Genomic DNA, 20,267 nt, shown 5'->3' with positions numbered 1-20,267 from the left:
TATTGTTAGATATAAAAAAATATATAATTGAAATCACAATAAAATCATAATTATTGGACTCCACTAATTGAAGACGTATTGATTTGATTGGAATTTTGATAATAAAAAAATCTAATTCAGTTTTATATAAGCAGTGGTTACTCTTTTTACGGACTTGTAGAAATAAACTCCTTGATGGTTTTTCAAATATTTGAGCAGGTTTATTTCAATTTTGTTTTTTTTTTTACGTATTTTAAATGTTTTTTTTGTATTTTTTGTTCTTTATTATATTTGATTTGCCAGATATTTTTTAATGATGGTTTTTTTATATTGTAACTGTAAAAGTTTTATTCATATATTCGTCTTAACTCAACACAGGACCTCGGTTCCATTAAGTTAGGACTTGTGTCTCAATAAATGTTAAATGAATATATTGTGAATAAAATCCATATTCAAAAAAAAAGTTTTTAAACATTTAAATAAAAATATGGGTACCTACATACGTTTAATACATACTTAAATTCGTTTCCAAAGCATTTTTCATAACAAAGACGATAAAATAACAAATATTATAATATCTTAAAAACTCACGATTTCTTCAGGTTTTCGTGCATGCAGCATTTCAGCATTATTTCATCTACTGAACGTTAAAATGCTGTTCAATTTCATTTTTTGGCACATTCCTTTCACAGTTTTTTACAAAAACACATATTTACAATCATAGAATGTTGATTTGCATATAAACTTTTACTAATTACTAATTTATAACGGTATTTTAAAATAAAATAAAATATTTCAATTACATTAAATTCGCCCGCACACCACAAATAACGAAGCACGAATGATAACGTGTGCATAAAATTGTAGCATTTTACCGACAATGTGATTAAAAGTGGGTAGCGATTTTTTCTGCTGAAATTTTGAATTCGATCAGTGTGATGATGGGTAGTATTTATATATTTTTTCTCTTCCTTCTTCTTTATTCTATTTTTCAATTGAAAACTAGAATCGATATTAATTTATTTAAACGGCCTAGCAGGCTTTTACATTACAAAAAATACACAGATGTGGTAATTATAAATTATAAACTACAAAGTGATTGTGAGTATAAAATAAATTAGTACAATAATACAAATTCAATGGAAAGAAATTAAAATAAATAAAACCGTAAAAACAATAGGGACTCAAACACAAATGACCCAATAAATTATTACTTCATTAATAAAAGTATTTCTTTAAATTTGGATATTGAACATCAAAAGATATCAATAGAGAATTCATTTGCAGGTTTATGTAGTCTCTGAAAAGGAATATAATAATTACTACTAGATTTGTATTTATAAAATAGCGTTTTGTCAGTCTGACGGGTCCGAGTTAAAATAAAATAAAATAAAATAAAATAAAATAAAATAAAATAAAATAAAATAAAATAAAATAAAATAAAATAAAATAAAATAAAATAAAATAAAATAAAATAAAATAAAATAAAATAAAATAAAATAAAATAAAATAAAATAAAATAAAATAAAATTTAGTTTAATTAAAAAATAGTTTTAAAAAATAAAATGAAATATGATAAAATAAAATGAAATAACATAAGAGGATCCATTGGAATGTTTCAGCTATGGGCTGCTTTTGGAACTTCTTAGAAATTATTCAAATGATCATAAGTACCCGTCAAGTCGAATTCACTCGTCCAAGTGTCAAGTTCTATTATAAAACAGAAAACTGTATTTTTTATCCTCCTGGACACAAAAAAAACAGACGCAAACCAAAAAAATATGGACTTTAAAATAAAAGCAACACGGTGAACACATATTTATTACTAACAGTACATAAATTTACTAATTCACAGTATCATATTTCATTTACAATTTTGAGATGTAAGTGCCAACTCCATGCGATAAAAGTCCTGAGTTGAGTTGGGATAAATGATAAAACTAGACAACGTAGAATAACAAATATTAGACAAAATAAGAAACCTCATAAAAAAATAGTATACGGCACATTTATATGAAAAAAAACAAACAACGACAATCATTTGATTTTCATTAAATAAACTCAAATTTAAAAAAAAATTCATGTAGTTTTGAGCTTAATACCCTTCAAGAAGAAGAAAAAGTTTGTTATTTGGGTGAACAGAAATAAAAAACAAAGTAAAAATACGATGAAATAATAAATATTTAGAATTATTAATTAGCAAATATGTGATTTCAATAATACGCCAAAAATCTTACAGCTATAATTAAAAATCATCTTTTCGTTATTAACGCCTCAAAAACTGGTTTAACTTGAAGGCAAAATTCCTAATTACGCTTTAAAATCAACGAAAATCATCCTTAAATCTTTGTTAAGTAGACAAGATGTTTGTAAATGAGTGATTTAAAAACATCCCTTAACTTTATGCCATACCGACCCTTATTTTATCCAAGGTCAATACGCCTCTTTAACTTCAGTGTAAAACTCAACAGAACACTTTAATCTTAAGCCTTCTTTGAATATTTTCAACCCCTTTAATATAATTGGATACCTCCAAGATTAAACGCAATAGATATTTTGTTTGAATGTACGGCACTTTTAAATAATGTAATTTACAGTAAACAAAATACAATCAAGCGTATCTAGTGGTTGATGATATTTTTGTTTTTTTTTTATTTTCACATTAATACGGTTTTTGCACACATTTTCCATTATTTTGACGCAGGTTTTTATTTATTTAGTATTTTATTTTTTACTTTTTAGCAAGAACACTTGACAAATTATCTGCTCTGCTCAACCGTTATTTTTTATACATTTATTGAATAATGTTAAATTGCTAAAATTCCAGTCGTCCATTGTAGCCGCAAAAAGATTAGTAATCTTGTTTTAATATGTAAATGTCATCAATTATAACATTCTACCTTTATTTTGTAAATGGGGTGTAAAATTTAAACCGCCCATGCGCTCAGTTGTTTCAAGACTTGTTATAATCTAACTCTTATTTTTAAAAATTAGTTTTATTTGGTTATTTTGATATGATTTAAGCACTCAACTTCATTGTCAAATTGAAATATAATCTTAAAGGGAGCTAGATTTTATATCGTCCATACGCTCTGAAGCTGCAAGACGTGCTGTAATCTAGCTGCTATCTGTTACGATGTAAATTGATTATAATTTGAAACGAGGAACGAGAATCTCAATCGTCATGCGCTCTTTAGCTACAAGACGTGCTGGGATATTTATTAACTGCACAGCGCCCTTGATATGATTTTCACAAAAACGAAGCAATATAAATTATCCAACTATTATAAGAGATTTTATGTAGATATTTGTTTTTTTTTACTGTAAATTATTTTTTAGTTTATTTCCTCAGAAAAAATATGCAAAATATCACAATGAAAATTTTTCTTTTATGTCCCTACATTTAACACATATATTTATATTAACGTTTTATTAAAGAAGGGACGTCTTGCAATAATGTGTTTTTTTTGTATGATTAGTAAATATTTTCAATCAAAACTATGAATTGCAATAAACATATGCACTATATTTTTGACTGCACTTTTTATTTACTTTGATTATTTCATTAAAGAAAAATATTACTCGGTAAGCACAATGATGTAATGTTGTTTTTATTTTATAAATTAAGATGTTACCAATTGCTCTAGGTCTCGTTCTAAGGTTTCGAGACGCAAAAACAGTACTGTGTGTGTTGTCTTCATGTATTTAAAGTAAACGATTATTTTGAAAAAAATATTTTTTATCTTAAATCCTTAATTTTAAAACAATTGAACAATGGGAAAAGTAGACAGTGTTTAAAAATTGTTTAAATTTTACAATACTAAAAGGCAGTTTTTAAATAATATTTGTCAAAACATTTAAGATGTATTCATTAGACTAAGTGTTTTTTTTAAGATTACAATAGTTTAAATAATTTTAATTATTCATTAGTTAACCCAAAGAAAATTTGTTGATAATGATCCTTAAGATAAAAATAACTTTATTTAATTTACTTACATATAACTTTGAGTTATCTATCCTTACCTCTGTTCTGTATAAATACATTTAACTTTTTAATAAAGATACCAGTCTCGAAGATGTCGCGAAAGCGATGAAACCGGTCACTGGATATTCCAAATTTGTGGATTAAAGTATCACTCGTGTTTTATTAATATAATAAACTAAATAAATAGTCCAGATCTTGTTTTGATGTCATTATGTTTGTCTATGCTTCTTTTCCTTTTATTTGAAATGTTTTAAACTTTTTTTTATTGTAATATTTAAACCCTATAAATTGTATAAATGGACAATGTCCGTTAATAAATGAATAAATAAATCTCACTTCAACGTTTCTCCAATGAAGAGATATTGAGAGCTCTATTTCAAAATGGTAGTAATTGCTTTGTAATCCGAACAACCATGCCACTTTTCTTAGAAAATGGTGTTGGATAGACTCAATATGGTCAATATGAATCCTATGAGTGCATGTGTAAATAAATAAATGTGAAAGTCTGCCGTAATATAACATTATTGATTCGATGGTAAAATAAATATAATGTGGTAAGACATGTCCAAAATGAAAATGATCAGGTAAAAGAGTTTTTGTCTATAATACATAGAAAATACTTCAAAACAAATCAGTGTTCATGTTCCATATTTACTCGTACATATTAAAAATAATAACTCACGAAGCAAACGAGTAAAAATATGCCTTCCGAGAACCAATACTTTAAAATATTTTTTCTGTAAGTTCTTTTTTCTTTGTTTCAGGTTAGTAGAAGTCCGAATGTGGAAGGTTAAGGAAAAACATAGGTGTGACGTAGTAAATAGTATACGTACATCTAATGTGACGTCATGACACCGTGACGCAAAATGCGTATAGCGTGACGTACGTATTTTAAAATCGAATCATAATAATAAACAAGATGTCACATCAATCATAAATTACCATTTTCATCATATTTTTTCATTATCATCATCATTCCATCAATCATCGATAACGTTGTAAAAATCTTTAGAAGGAATAAAATGGAATACGGATCAACCGTTTGGAATCCACATTATAATAAATATATGCATTGTTGAATCTGTACAAATAAAATCCTAAGACTTTTGAGGCAGAAATGTGAATCAAGTAAATGTGACGAAAAGTGAATTCATCAGTTTCATTTCAAAGCGTTTGAAACTAAAAAAAAGGTAATTAAATTTATATAAATAATAATTGTTACTGGTAAATTGGAAAGTTGTAGGTGTTTGAGTAATATAACAATTAGTCTCGCTTATAGTCATACCTTAAAAAACCCAAAAGCATTTCATCTAGTTTCTTTCAAGACTAATAATTTGTCTTCCTTCATTCCAGCGTCAAGAATGTGCAGAATGTATTACAGTATTGAAAACACAGATATCAGCATTTTTGACACTGGATTGTTTAGGATTAATGCGTTTTTATTATTTTTGATATTTTTAAATTAAGTTTTACAATTATGTAATTTTGATAATTTACAATACTAGTTTTATTTAACACTTTGAGCACCGGCCAATTACGCGAAGAATTTACCTTGTGCCCGGCTTATTTTTGTGAAATTTCATGCTTTCTGAAGTGTTTCTTAAAAGTGTCATAATTATGAAATACTTAGTTAAATAAATTGAAACTTCTCATATTTATTTGAAACAATTTTATAAGTCATTTTTGTATGATAGTTTTGTCAAAATTGGCCTTTTAGAGAGCCACATTGCAATGTTCGCACATATACAACACGGTTTTACTCCTTTTTTTGTGCTTTGTATCCCGGAGCCGTGTAGACACGTGATTATAATAACCGCGCGTTGTGTCCCGGTCCCGTGTTTTCACGTAGTTTACCAGCGGCAAAAAAGTACTAATAGAAGTCACTAGATGTCAATAAAATGCACTTTTTTAGACAGCTTGTAAATCACGTGAAAACAAACCAAGTGTTAAGTGCACATTTTATGGGTGTTTACATGTGTATATTAGATGTGTTTTATATCAATGAATTAATTTTTAATTTTAACTATTATTTAATTTTCATAATGAAGATTGCTATTTATACTTAAATGTGTAGTTTATTCATGTTGATATGTGTATATTGTATGTGTTTTTTATTAATTAATATTTTTTTTGCTAAAATTTAATTTTTATTTAAATAATTTTCAATGTCAATTTTATAAGTGTGTACATAAAATTGATGAAAAATATGTGGTGTGATTTTTTTTATGTTTCTGTATTTTCAATATTATGTTTCATTGGTGCGAAGGTTTTCACGGTCACTGTTATCAATATTATGTATCTTTTTTGGGTGATACCGTGTATGTTGGATTTGATCCGACGTTTCGGCTACCATTGCAGGAGCCATCACACAGTTTTCCCTGAAGATGGCTCCTGCAATGGTAGCCGAAACGTCGGATCAAATCCAACATACACGGTATCACCCAAAAAAGATACATAATATTATGTTTCATTGTTTGAAAACCTAATAAATAAATTCGCTTTTTGCACCTAATGGTGCATAGGGCACTGCATTGGTATACCAATTGCAGCGTACGTTGATAATTCATGCTACACGATATGAAAATGGACAGTCTTAGGCTTCAAGTCCAGTGAATATGAAATATTCTAGAATAAAAACACATTTTTAAATAAACATTTCATCTTAACCCTGTCGGTAATCTAACTCGAGACCTCTTGCGTGGTAGACAAACGCGCTGACCACTTCACCACGAGGCCGAGAAAAATACACGTATTTAAGCAATCGAGCTTTTTCAAAGTGGGTGTTAGGACGTCCCGCTAAAAACCTTTCCGTTTTCCTTGAACCTCATTACGTCAGAAATGATCAGTAGGCGTCTGCTCCCCGTGGGAAGCTGTGACGTCACAACGCCCAGAATCTACAGCACGCCGAGAATCTATTTTTAAGAGTAAATTTTCATTACCCACTCAAAGTACTAACTAATACGATTTCACCAGGGCTCTTTTATGGAGTGAGAAGCTATTTCTGGAACATTATATTATTTTCACTCTGGTTTTATGTCAGAATTAAAACTTTATTTATCAAGATACGGTACACTTCATTGTCGATTGACAAAAAAATACAGATAAAAAACATGTTTTGAAATTTGTAATTTTCTCAATAGTTTCTGTGTATAATAGGCCCACTCATGTTTTAAGTATATCCAAATGTTTGTAGATCTAAATTGGTGGCAACAGAGAGGGAGAACCTTTTAGATAAAGGTATAATTCCCTACTAAAATTATTATTAAATGTGTTATAAATGGATTGAGTTGAACAATTTACACCTGTGCTGTGCCAGACATATCCACCCTTATAATGCTATTGCCCTTTTTGTTTTTAACGGATGTTTTTTTGAACGATACAAATTGAAATTCAAATAACGCAAGCAAATATTTAATGGAATGAATTTGTTTTTATTGTGTTCGAAATAATGAAAATACACACAATTTTTTTAAATGGCATGTAATTAATTAATATCCTCCGTGACTAGCGGTTACACAGTAAATGAGGAAGTTCAGGGTATTTTTTTTACTTTTTTTTATTTTTTACTATTTAACTAAACCAAAATATTGTTTTTTGAATTTTTATAATGGGTTGGGGAAAAGGTGAATTTGTATTTTTTGCTTTATTTCAATGCTTTATAAAAAGTGTTACAATCATCCGATTTAAGTCAAAAGTCCTGGCCGTCAGTCCTAGCTTGACCACGGTCTGGGCCGCTTCGTTGGCATTCAACCACGATCTCTGTAACTTGACTCTGTCGTAAATGGCCTACTTTTCATCTCCAATCACCATCCGCTTCAGAAATGGGTAGATTTTGTTGCAATTCAGCAGCGATTCGCAGATGAAAATTCGCTCCACGAGGTTTATTTGCGTCAGCTCGTGTGGCACCCAAATATCGAGCTTTTTTTTTTAAATACAGCCTTCTGAAAATGATTCAAAATGGTTTTATGATCGATATTCAGCTTCTGGACAATGCTAAGACTGCTAACATGACGGTCTATCTCGATATTTTCCATGATTTTATCGACATTTTCGACAACAGACCTGTCAAAACGTGTCAGAACAAAATCGCTCGAACCACTGTTGTGCAGCACGAATCAAAATATTATACCAAAATATTGGCCCTGTATACATTGCAAATTTTTTTGTTCGCTTTTGTGCGTTTTTTCCTTTCAGGTTGTAAAAATGTAATGGCAAATTTCTTCCTTTGAGACCTCCATACTCGATGCACAATAGTTCACGACTGAACCTACCAAGCGCAATACTGTCAAATAACGTTTGTAGTATGCACTCACACCTTTACAACGCCGTATTGTATGGTTCGATGTGACCAATTATGAACGAGATATACTTAGTTTAAAAAAATACGCGAAACACAAAACTACTTTTTCCCCAACTATTATCAGCGCTACGATTTTTCATTTATATTAAGTTTTGTATTTCCGAAATTACTTCACGTATGACGTCAGAGGTTCTTTTCCGGTCATTTTCCATAAGTTTTTCCCATTGGTCCGTCAACGGCAACAAAACCGAAAGTCTTCCATAACTCTCATATTATAAGTTGTTTCATTTGAACCAGTGACGTCATGGAAAGTAGTTCATTTTTATTGTTTTTTTCGAACATTTTCAGGAAACTTCGCTGTACAATTAAATGATCCAAGTTTTACCGCGCGCAAGAAAACATTTATTGTATCCAATTTCCCGTAGGGCTAAGTTTCTCGTTCTGACGGTCCAATTTTTCCAACAAATCTGGCGTTATTTTCGAAATGGTCGATGTTGGCTTTCAGTGCTTCAAATGTTGTTGTTTCTTTTCATAGACAACAGACTTAATGTAACCTCATAGGAAATAATCCAGTGACGGCAGGGAGGATCGTGGAGGCCAATTAACAAGACCATTTTTGAAAATAATGTTGTCGACAAACTTGTCACGCAATAAATTTCCTTACACGAGTATGTTGGGCTAACTGAAGGCGGATTTTTTTATTATTAGTTCGACAAAAGACAGTATTACAAATCAAAAGTTTAAATCACGACAAAACACACATATTGTAAATGCCTTATTTTGATTCTATTCCACAAAATTCTTTTTTTATAAATCAAAATACGATTTGTTTTTTTTTTACTTTTTCAGTGTCGTTTTTTCAATATTTCTATTAGATTATTAATTTTGCATACCAACATATTTTTTTTATTACTGCTTATTTTTATTTATTTATTATTTTGATTCTTGAAATAGGGCACACATAAGAAAATGTTTATGTGTGCCCTATTTCACGTTTGTATTTAATTGTTTGGACCTGGCTTGGACACGTGCTGCGCATCCCTCGGGAGAACCTAAACCAAAGTTCTTTAAACCTGCGGGCTCACGCCGTCCTGGAAGGCCATCAATGACTATCTTTAGACATTATTCGGTGGAATTAAGGGGCGCTGGATTGACGTGGGAAGAGGCGAAAATGCTGGCTGGCGATAGGGACTCCTGGAGACAGCTGGTGATGTCCACATGCTCCACTTAGGAGCGGATGTGAAAAAGAAGAAGAATTTAACCGTTTAACATATATTTCTAAACCATCCGTTTAAATTTTGTTTTTTTTCTTCCTAAATTTTTTTCCATGTCGTAAAATGTTTTCAGTGCGTTACATAAAACTGAATTTTGGGACCTTTTCTCTAGTAACGTGATCGTGTTCATATTGGATTTGATATATATTTTTTAAATTCTCTTTTTTATCTTCAATCGCAGTGAACTCCGATTAATATCACGGCAACCAGTTCAGATGAACTTCAGGTGAAATCATGTTATCGACATTATTCTATTAAATATCAACCCGTAAATTCGCTGATACGTTGCGATCAAGTTCCAATGCATTGTCCTATACACCATTGGGTAAGGGGATCATGATGAGTAATAATTACAGATTTCTTCACCACAATTCTACTGCCATGAAACATTCTGCTTGTAACGAGGGTCATATTGGCATAGTGATCCATATTATACCCCCCATCACTACTATAATCGGGGACCATTTTATCGCCGCAGTAAATTACTGAAATCAACCCTTTCAAAACGTTTGTCTTTTGTAATAACTTGAAATATCGATAGGAATTATGCTTTTTTATATTAAATACTTAATTCCAACTTAATTTTATTATTCATTAATTTAATAACACGTTAAATCTATATTCTGATAAAAAAAAAACATAATTAAGTAAATATATATTGTTAAAATTTTTCTTAAAAGATTCAAGTTACTAAAATATAATAATTTTTTGACCGACTAATTACGCCTCTTAATATTTAGGTCCAACTTTGGTACATTGATTCTTATATAAAGACTTAGTATTGCAGTCAAATTTGTTCATTTTATTAAAGATAATTAGTTGTAGACTTTGTGGTAAATAAAATCTTTTTTTTTTTCAAATGCGAACATAAAATGACGTTCATTTGTGTGGAATTTTTTTTTTTGTAAAAACTTAAAATCTTTGCCTTCAATAATCGTTTTAAAAAATAAATTAGTTAAAATATTTTAGTTCAAACATTTTTTTATGTTTGGTTAGGTATAAATTTTGAATTTCTACGGTTCTTTTTTAGAGAAATATTAACGCTCATTACAGTGAGGTTAAATTATTTTTATTATATATTATTGTTCTAAATGTTTAAAAAATATATCGACCGTCAAAAGTCGTATAAATTCTGCTAAAAACGCACTGTAGAAATGAAATTTACAATTAAAACATGCTTGTAATAAAATGTTTGTGTTATTTCAAGATTTTTACTAATTAGTTTTAATACTGAATAAACATTTATTTTCATCAGTTCTTAAATATGGATCCTGCTAATAATAAAGAAATGTGAATGCTTAAACGTAAGCAAAATTGTGAATGTGTTACACAGTGCGTAAAGTGGCCACTTCAACTAACCAATGACAGGTCGTAAGCTCTTTAAATACCTAGATTTTAATATTTCCTTTTCTAAAATATTTTCCATCTGTATTATTATTATTTAACTTTAATAACTCCCGTAAGGGTGCTATCCATTTTTTTGTCAATAAACATTTTTACAAACTCGAAATATTTCAATTGAAAAAGTACGTTTTTCTTAAAAACCCATCTTTTCTTTTGAATATATTCCTTCCAATTATTATTTAGTTGGATGATTTAAATAGCGCCATTTTTGTGAGAATCACTTCAATTAGACAGTGATAATTACCAAATATCTTCGCAAATACTTCTAGTAATACGCGGGTATCTACGCCGCCCAAATGAACCTATAGATTTTTCCATTAAGTCAGCTATTATCCGGTGCTCCGTATCGAAGGTAGTTAAAACAGAGTATAAAGTTAATGAAAACCGCGTTTGGCCATATAATATTAACGCCCAGCCTGACTTTGTGGGAGGCCGGGGTGTCAGGGCGGAATACAGAAGGGGTGGCTTTGACGAAAACTCACTTGAAAACACGCATAGCGCCCGGGTGGATAAGAATGAAGAAAGAACTATCCACCTTAAAAATATGCAAATTAAAAATGTTTTGGGGATGTCCAAATGATTGTAGAGAGGTTAAATTTCCTTCCTAATGAGTTACGGAGATCTAAATTTTTTACAACAGAACTGTAAAGCATTTTAAAAAAGAGAATATGAAAGTCTAGGCATTTACAGGGCTTACGACCTTTCAATGGCTGGTGAAAGTTGCCACTTTACACACTGTGTTACTCCCTACCCTTCTGTTAATGTTTAAACATCGACATTTCCTGAACTCTTCCATCTTCCTGAATGTTCCCAGTTGGCGATTGAGATCGTACATTACATTTTATCTTCCGACCTTCAACAATCATATGGCGCTATTTAATGCATTATCACGTATGTTAAGATTATATAAGTATGTAGAAAGTAACGCCGATAGTGATATCTTCAACGATACATTAAATAATTATAGGAGAACTGTAACGCAATTTATAAAATCAAATTTTCCCATATGTTAGTTAGGTAAAATACTTTGTAATAACCTGTTAGTATAATTTATTGTTACATTTAAAATATCAATAGAATTTTATAAAGCTAGTCAATATAAAGACAAATATACAAATACATAAACTTTTTTTTAAACTTATTTGTGCATGTTGTGTTCACATACAATTGATGAACAATATGAACTAGCTGACAGGCGTCTCACGCTTAGATCAGCTACGTCTACGGCGAGAGGAAAAGTTATCATACCTCTACGCAAACAGCGCACTAAATTTGGTGAGCGCGCATTTGCGGTCGCAGGCCCTATGGCATGGAATGCTCTCCCAGCAGAGGTGCGAGGCTGTGAAAGTGAAGTGATGTTTCGGAAAAAACTTAAAACCCCCTTGATCTCTAAATCATTTGAATAAATCCGTAGCACGTGACAACAAAATAAATTATTTTAATTAAATTACAAATTTAAAAGCTTCAATTAAATTAACTTAACAATAGAATCACCATGTAAAGCGCCCTTGAGGTATTTTATTACGAAAATGGCGCTATATAAGTTATCCACAATAAAACAATAAAATAAATCTAATCATGAAAAATTGGGATGGACCAATGTCCCATGTATTGTTTATTGTTTGTGAACCTTGATAAATATGTTTATATAATAAATATGAAATAAATCTGTTGACTTTTGTGAAGTAAAAGAACTGAAATGTTGTGGGTGAGATTTATCTGGCTGATCTTTTTCAACCGATTACGCCAGAAAACAATTTTTCAATTTACAACAACAAACAAACAAACAAACCATCGCGCCGTTTCCCCGTAGGAGTAGGCAGAGAGGAAAGAACGCCATATTACTCTATCTTGGCATACAGACCTCGCTTCCTCTACATTCATACATCTTCTCACGCACGCACGCCGATTATTCCTACTTTTGACATGTCCATCTTCAAGTATTTGATGGATTTGACCGTGCCATGTCTTTCTCGGCCTTCCTCGTTTTCTGCATCCATCAACATTCGCATAGTAGATCCTTTTAGCCGTTATTTCGTTGTCCATTCGCTCTACATGTCCAAACCAACGCAACACCCCTTTCTTGATTCTGTCGATAATGCATATCTCAGCCTTACACAGTTCACGGATCTCGACATTTGTGCACCTATCGTACATCGTCTTACCGCACATTAACACTCACACAAACACACTAGTATGTATTGTACGTGTATTTAATGTATTTCTGTGGATATCTGTCATTGGTTTTATTCTCTGTATATTTTATTTGTTACATTTTTGTTACATGTATTACTGTTGATATCCCGAATAAATAAAAAAAATATATAGAGCAACAAAAGATAGAACAGTGTTTAGAAGTAAAGTTGGTATAAAAAAAGAAGATGAGGGCGTAAGTATAGCATGTGAGCTCGCCAATACATGACAGATGACAGTAAACATAACCATAGAAAAACATAGCAGTTGAGCTCTCAGAAGTAAAGCAACGTGAATGCAGCCATGCTTGAACTACATGTCAATAATATTCTAATAATAAATAATGTTATTTGGCCATACGGAACTTTAAAGCACACCTTGGTTTAATTACTAATCGTATTTTATCGGTTAGGTAGGTGTATTTAAAAAGAAATGTTGCGTACAGAGAGTGGCTTTGTGACGTTTTGACATTTTTTATAAGAAATTCATGGCGTAGCCGAAATACTGTTATAAAAACGAGGATGCTTTTGTTGATTGACGTTAGCAGGCGCTACCCAGGGGCGACTCTGTGACGTGAGAAATTATTTAAAAAAATAGATTCATGGCGTAGCCGAAATATTGTAATTAAAACGAGGATGTTTTTGTTGATTGACGTTAGCAGGCGCTACCCAGGGGCGACTTTGTGACGTGAGAAATTATTTAAAAAAATAGATTCATGGCGTAGCCGAAATATTGTAATTAAAACGAGGATGTTTTTGTTGATTGACGTTAGCAGGCGCTATCCAGGGGCGATTTTGTGACGTGAGAAATTATTTAAAAAAAGAGATTCATGGCGTAGCCGAAATATTGTAATTAAAACGAGGATGTTTTTGTTGATTGACGTTAGCAGGCGCTACCCAGGGGCGACTTCATGACGTGATGAAATTATTAATTTAAATATTTTTTTTCATTTTACATAGCGTAGCCGAGATAAGAAATTGCGTGGTGTTTCGAAATTTAACCGTGTAGGTAGCCGCCTAGTTACAATATAATTTTTGTATTTGTATAACTCCTGTTTTATAATGTTTATGTGTTTATCGCTATAAGAATTAAACTAAATATAGTTTTTACTTTTAATCGCTATCCGTTTTTTAAATTATGTTTGTAACACTCAATAATATTTATTTTTCAAGTATTCATTGTTATTTTTGCATTTTAATTAATATTGTTAATAGAAAGCGTATTTTTATTTATTCGAATTTACTAGACTGTTTTTATTACAAAAAATAAAAATGCATATTTCTCTATGTATTTTTCTGTTATAAACAATCTATAAAAATAATACACATCAAATTTCTATTGTCTGTTGATTTGATTTGCAATCTTCTTTTTTTTTCGATGGGTTAAACTCTAGGAAATTCAAAGACAATAAAATTTTTACTGTCTTTTATTGGCGAGCTCACTCGCTATACATAGCCCAAGATGAGTATATAAACAACATGAATTTAAAAAAATACAATATAAAGTGATAAAATATAGAACTGTGTTTAGAAGTAAGGTTGGTTTTTTAAAAAAAAAGCTAAAGAAATACAGTTAAAGGTTTAAAGCAGCTACGTACATAATGTTATAAAATACAATATGAACAGAATATTAAGTTCTATTTGATAAGGAACATATACATTGATATTTAAAATTTACAAGACTCACGCTATAGACATCGATGTTGTTAGCATATTGGTTCGCGAGTACATGCATCCGCATTACTGGAGAATTCGCGCTGTAATTGGTCGATGATGGACCGCAGTAGAACAGAGTATTACATCGGGTAACTCGACCAGGCACTCGCACATTAATCAAATCGATAAGTTCACAACAATCAAACATTGATATTATTATTTCAAATAAAAAAACAAGTCATTTAATTTTCGTCTGTTTTCTAATGTTTGGATGTTTAAATAATCATTTAAGTATGTGTAATTTATGTATTCAATCGGTATACTTAATTTAAAATAAATAAAAAAAACTCGATCATGTATTAAGAATCAATCAAATGACACAGTATGGATAATTCAATGAAATTAAACTATCTAGGGTCAGATGAGAAATAGTGTAACACAGGTACAATATGACTGTAATAATATTTATTTTACAGCCAATGAGAATCAAATCTCCGCCATCTTACTGTGCTAATTTGATAACAGTATTCATGGTTTTTGCACTTAACGCAAAACACTTTTTTTGTTAGTGTCAGGAAGGGATTTAAACAAATCTTTGTTGCTATTCAGAAATAGGTAAGCATTGGTGAGTAAACGTATTTTCTATTTACCCACAGTTTGTAAACTGTTTTATAAATCAAACAAGATTGCCGGTTATACTAATCTATCTTTTTGAAATTGAAAGAAAATCATTTTATAACCCTCTGGGGCCCTCCAGATTGGGGCACAGGGCAGGCGCGTGCGGTTAAAATTGTCAGTAGGGATGCTGACAACAAATAATCATGTTTTTACTTTTAGTAAACATATATGTTAGTATTTTATTTAAATTATTTATTGACAATTCTTGATGGAATTCCATTGTAATGATGTAATAACTTATTATAAATGTTTCACAGTACGTAAAATGGCCACTTAAACCAGCCAATAACAGGTCATGCACCCTGTAAATGCCTTGACTCCCATATTCCCTTCTCAAAAATGTTTTCGCTCTCTGTTGCATTAAATTTAAATATGAACAACTCCCTAGGGAGAAAATTCAGCCAGTCTGCAAGCATTTGGACATACTCAAAACATTGTTGAATTAACTATCTGGTAAAAGAAGAAGCATAAAAATTTGTTTTCAGGCGTTGCCTGTGTGAGTCGGTGAATTGGTTCAGCCGGATGAATCTCACCCACATGATAAAGGTTCAGCTCTTTTACTTCACAAAAGTCGACAGATGGAAGAGTTGAGGAAATGTGGATGTTCAAACATAGGCAGAATGGTGAATGTTACACAGTGTGTAAAGTGGCCACTTAAACCAGCCAATAACAGGTCGTAAGCTCTGTAAATACCTAGACTCTCATATTCCCTTTTCAAAAATATTTTCCCTCTCTGTCGCAATAAATTTAAATCTGTTTTATTTAGTTCATTTTTAGTCACGGAACTATTTATTCACTGTGAGAAAAGTGTTGATTTATTTCTTTGTAACACTGTTCCCCATGCCGTCTGACTAAATTACAAAACTCTAATCTCCAAAAATATATTTTTTTACAGGATCACCAAATTAAAAAAAAAGTACAGTTTGTTGAAATTATACTGTTTTTGCACCCACTTGTAAATTTTTTTTTTGGAGATTGGAGTTTTGCAAGTTAGTAAGACGATGTGACCTTACACCTTACTCACAGATGATTTAAATAATTTTTTAAAATATCGTCGCTGGAAAGAAAAAAGTTACTAAGCGACGTGTCGCAATTTTACGACGCGACGGAGCAAATTGAAGTTTCTTTTTATTTGTAAATAATTGACAATCTCGTATTTGTTTTTTTTTTAAATATGTAACTGCTTTTATTCATTAGTCGAAACGTCACATTATTAGCATTATAAAATACATTATTTTTACTTTTTAATTTGGTACTTTTGAATAAACGCCACCAATTAAATTAGTGGTCAATACTTTCGATTAACTATCAGCTATCACACACTTATAGTGAAAGAGAAATCATAAAATTCGAGTCAGCTGTTGAAATATCTGAAAAAAATATTAACAATGTGAAGACACTTCAGAAAAAATACATTTTTTCAGCGCTTAAATAAGAATGCAATTGCATTAAGTCGTTTTAATTGTTTGTTAGGTGCCGCGGAACTTTTTTACTATTAGATAGTCCGACACGTTCTTATGAAACAAAGAGAATTGTTTGACGCATTCGCCAGTCTAAGCAATTATTGGCGAACAAAATTTGAAAGCGTGTAAAAATATCGCTTCTTTTGCACGATTGATTTTGATTCCGTTGTGACTGGTTAAGTCTTTTTGCGGTTTTGTTCGTCTGGAATGTTTTTTGTCCTGCACGAGGCTGAGATTTCTATGTGGGTCAGTAGAACGGGCGGGCGGTGGCCGTGGAGCGAAATGCCGCCAATCGCTAAACCCAGTGTAGATTAGGACATCAGGAAGTGACAAGTACCTACCTGCCTACTATTTTTGGAGAAAAATTACGTTTTTAATTAACAACAATAAAAATTAATAAGTGTTTTAAATGCATAGAATCAAGATAGTCCAGAAACCGCATTCGAGCATCAAACAGAAGGCGACTAAACTACTCATAAATAAGTAGTTTTACGTTTTGACCCATTAGTTTCTTTGTAGACATCGCTCAGTACGCAACTCCCGATTTAAATTTAACTATGCCATGTTGTGTCCTTTTAAAGTGTAGAAATACTGCTAGGATCTTAAAGAAACAGGATGGGATCACATTTCATGTGTAATTATCAAATGACTGTTCAAGTAGCAAATATGTTACTTAAAAATTAAATTACTATTCCATCTGTCAGATTGTCGAAGAAATTAAAATTGACATTTTGTTAGTGTTGCCAGGGTTGTAAATTTGTTAACCCTACTTTGCTCATCTAATGAGAGATCTAATGAATATTGGACCTCGGATTAAACAACTCTATGGTAGACGTTTGACCGACATTATCTTTAAATCATTAAATATTATTTAACATGATATAAAAATATCCGTTTTATGTAAAAGAAAATTTGTTTTATATTTTAAGTTCAAAGTTCATTAATTCAATTATTCTTATTACATGATCCTTAACCCATGTACTCTGTTGTGTCAATCAATATTTCTGCGTGCACAATAAAATTTTAGAGAAATTAACAGAATGTTTTTTTTTTTTTACCTTATATTTGTGTTAAGACTATATTTTTTACCATCGTGCAACATTACGCGGTGACATCGCGAATGCGCGCGGCGAAAGTAGGGCATAGTGGGGGAGTTTTTGGACACAGTCCGATGTATTCAAATATGATTCTACGCTCCTTCTGGACTATTCTAAATTCTATGTTTAAATGTATTAATTATTAATAATAATAACTATAATTGTCATCATTCCCTTTCCACGCCTTACGGTGCGTAGGGCACTGCATTGGTAAGCCAATCGCAGCGTATCTTGATAATTTTTGTTATAAGGAGGTAAGATGATCATTCTTACGCCTAAGGTACAATATTCTAGCGTAAAAACGCTTTTCAAAATAAATATTTCCTGTCAACCATGTTGGGAATCGAACCCGAGACCTCTTGCATGGTGGGCAAATGCGCAGACCACTACACAATGAGGCCGACTATTTTTTTTATATTAATAATATTCATTCAATTTGTATATTTAAAAAAATATTTATTCAAAATCTCAAATAGTAGAGGACAATTTGCTAATTATATTTCCAATATTATTTATTTTGTTGCATCTATCTATGTAGGTAAGTCCGTACTAAGAATAATATAATATTAATATTTAATTATGTTTTATAAGGCGTGTTTTAAAATTCATGAAATGTCTCCCTCGGCACGGGACACTCTAGTGAGGGGAACATTATCATTAATGTAAAAAAAGTAATGCATTAATTGTAAAAAAACAAATAAACAACAAATATTTATATATATATCAATACGTGAATACTAGCATGTTTATATTTTATTTGTCTGTTTTTCTATTAATTTGTAAATTATTATAATATTTCAAAATGAATTTGCCAATTTACACAACGTGTTACATTTATCATTTTGCTTATGTTTAAACATCCACATTTCCTCAAGTCTTCCATCTGTTATGAAGAAATTATATTTTATTAGTTTGACTGTAAGAAACTGCTAGCGGCAATATGTCCGACTTTTTGTATACCTTTGTTTTATTATTATGTATTTATAACAATGGTATATTATAGTTAGTAAAGATTTTTCATTGTTTTAATTATGAGAAGGGATTGTGGTAATCCAGACTTTTACATGGCTTATGACTTGTCATTGGCTGATTTATGTGAAGTATTCATTTTACAGAGTTAAACTGGCTAATGACAGGTCATGACCCCTGTAAATACCTAGGTTTTTTACATTCCCTTCTCTCCATCTCTGTTGATATATGTGAATCTTAATAACCAGCGTATTTTTAATTTTAATTTTGTTTATTAAGAAAAACATCAGCAATACAAAAAAATGTACACAACATTATAAAAAAAAACATAAAATAAAGCCATATCAGTTTTCCACATAAATACAATTATACAAATCCAGTTCAGTTAAATATAATTCATAGAAGTGCATGTGAGCGAGTTTTTTTTTTGTGTGAGGATGCGTGTGTAAAAAAGTGGAGTGTGGTTTTGGTAGGTATGTGAATATGTGTGTGATTGTATATGGGTGTGAGGGTAGGTTTAGGGACAGGGTAAGTGTGTATTTGATATGAGTGAATAGATACAAATTAAATTCATAATGAAAAAATATATATATATTTTTTTAATAACGAAACATAATTTTTTTCAAATAATAGTTTTTTAATTTTGGTTTTAAAAGTGAGTTTACTGCAGTTAAATATGTATATGTTATTGAAAAATAAATTATAATTACGCGTCAAGCGAATCAGTGGAGAGTTCTGTGCATAGTTGGTGCGAACTGTGGGTACATGGAAAAGAGATAGATTCGTGTGACGGGTGCGGTAGCCAGGTACGTTAAGGGCCAACTCAGAAACCAGAACATCCTGTTCTATCAAGACGTCCATTAAGAATGTCATGTAAAATCCCCATATCTAATAACAAACGATATATCTATTAATATCTATTAAATATATATCTATTAAAAATAGTTTAAGTGTTCCATGACAAATTTAATGCTTTAAGCTTATAATATTTCAGTTGAGTTATAAATGACACAATTTTTTTTTTAATAAATCGTGAGAACCCTTATTTATTTTATTAAAAAATAATTCTTTTAATATAAAACTAAATGTGTTTATTATTTTTTGTAGTGCACCTTAAGACACGTCCAAGTGACGTTTATAATGGAAATAAATACTGGCCCATAGAGTTTACACGTGTTTTCACCGTGTAAGGTTATCCCGAGAACTGTCACGGGTTTCAGGTGAGGGGTGTGGGTGGGTTGGAGTGGGTGGGCGTGAGTGGGTGGGAGTG

The sequence above is a fragment of the Micrasema longulum genome, unplaced genomic scaffold (genome assembly GCF_059751315.1).
Source record: "Micrasema longulum isolate JH-2025_06_02 unplaced genomic scaffold, ASM5975131v1 h1tg001123l, whole genome shotgun sequence".
Lineage (NCBI taxonomy): Eukaryota > Metazoa > Arthropoda > Insecta > Trichoptera > Brachycentridae > Micrasema > Micrasema longulum.
The sequence above is the reverse complement of the archived record's forward strand: the minus strand, read 5'-3'. Positions refer to the sequence as shown.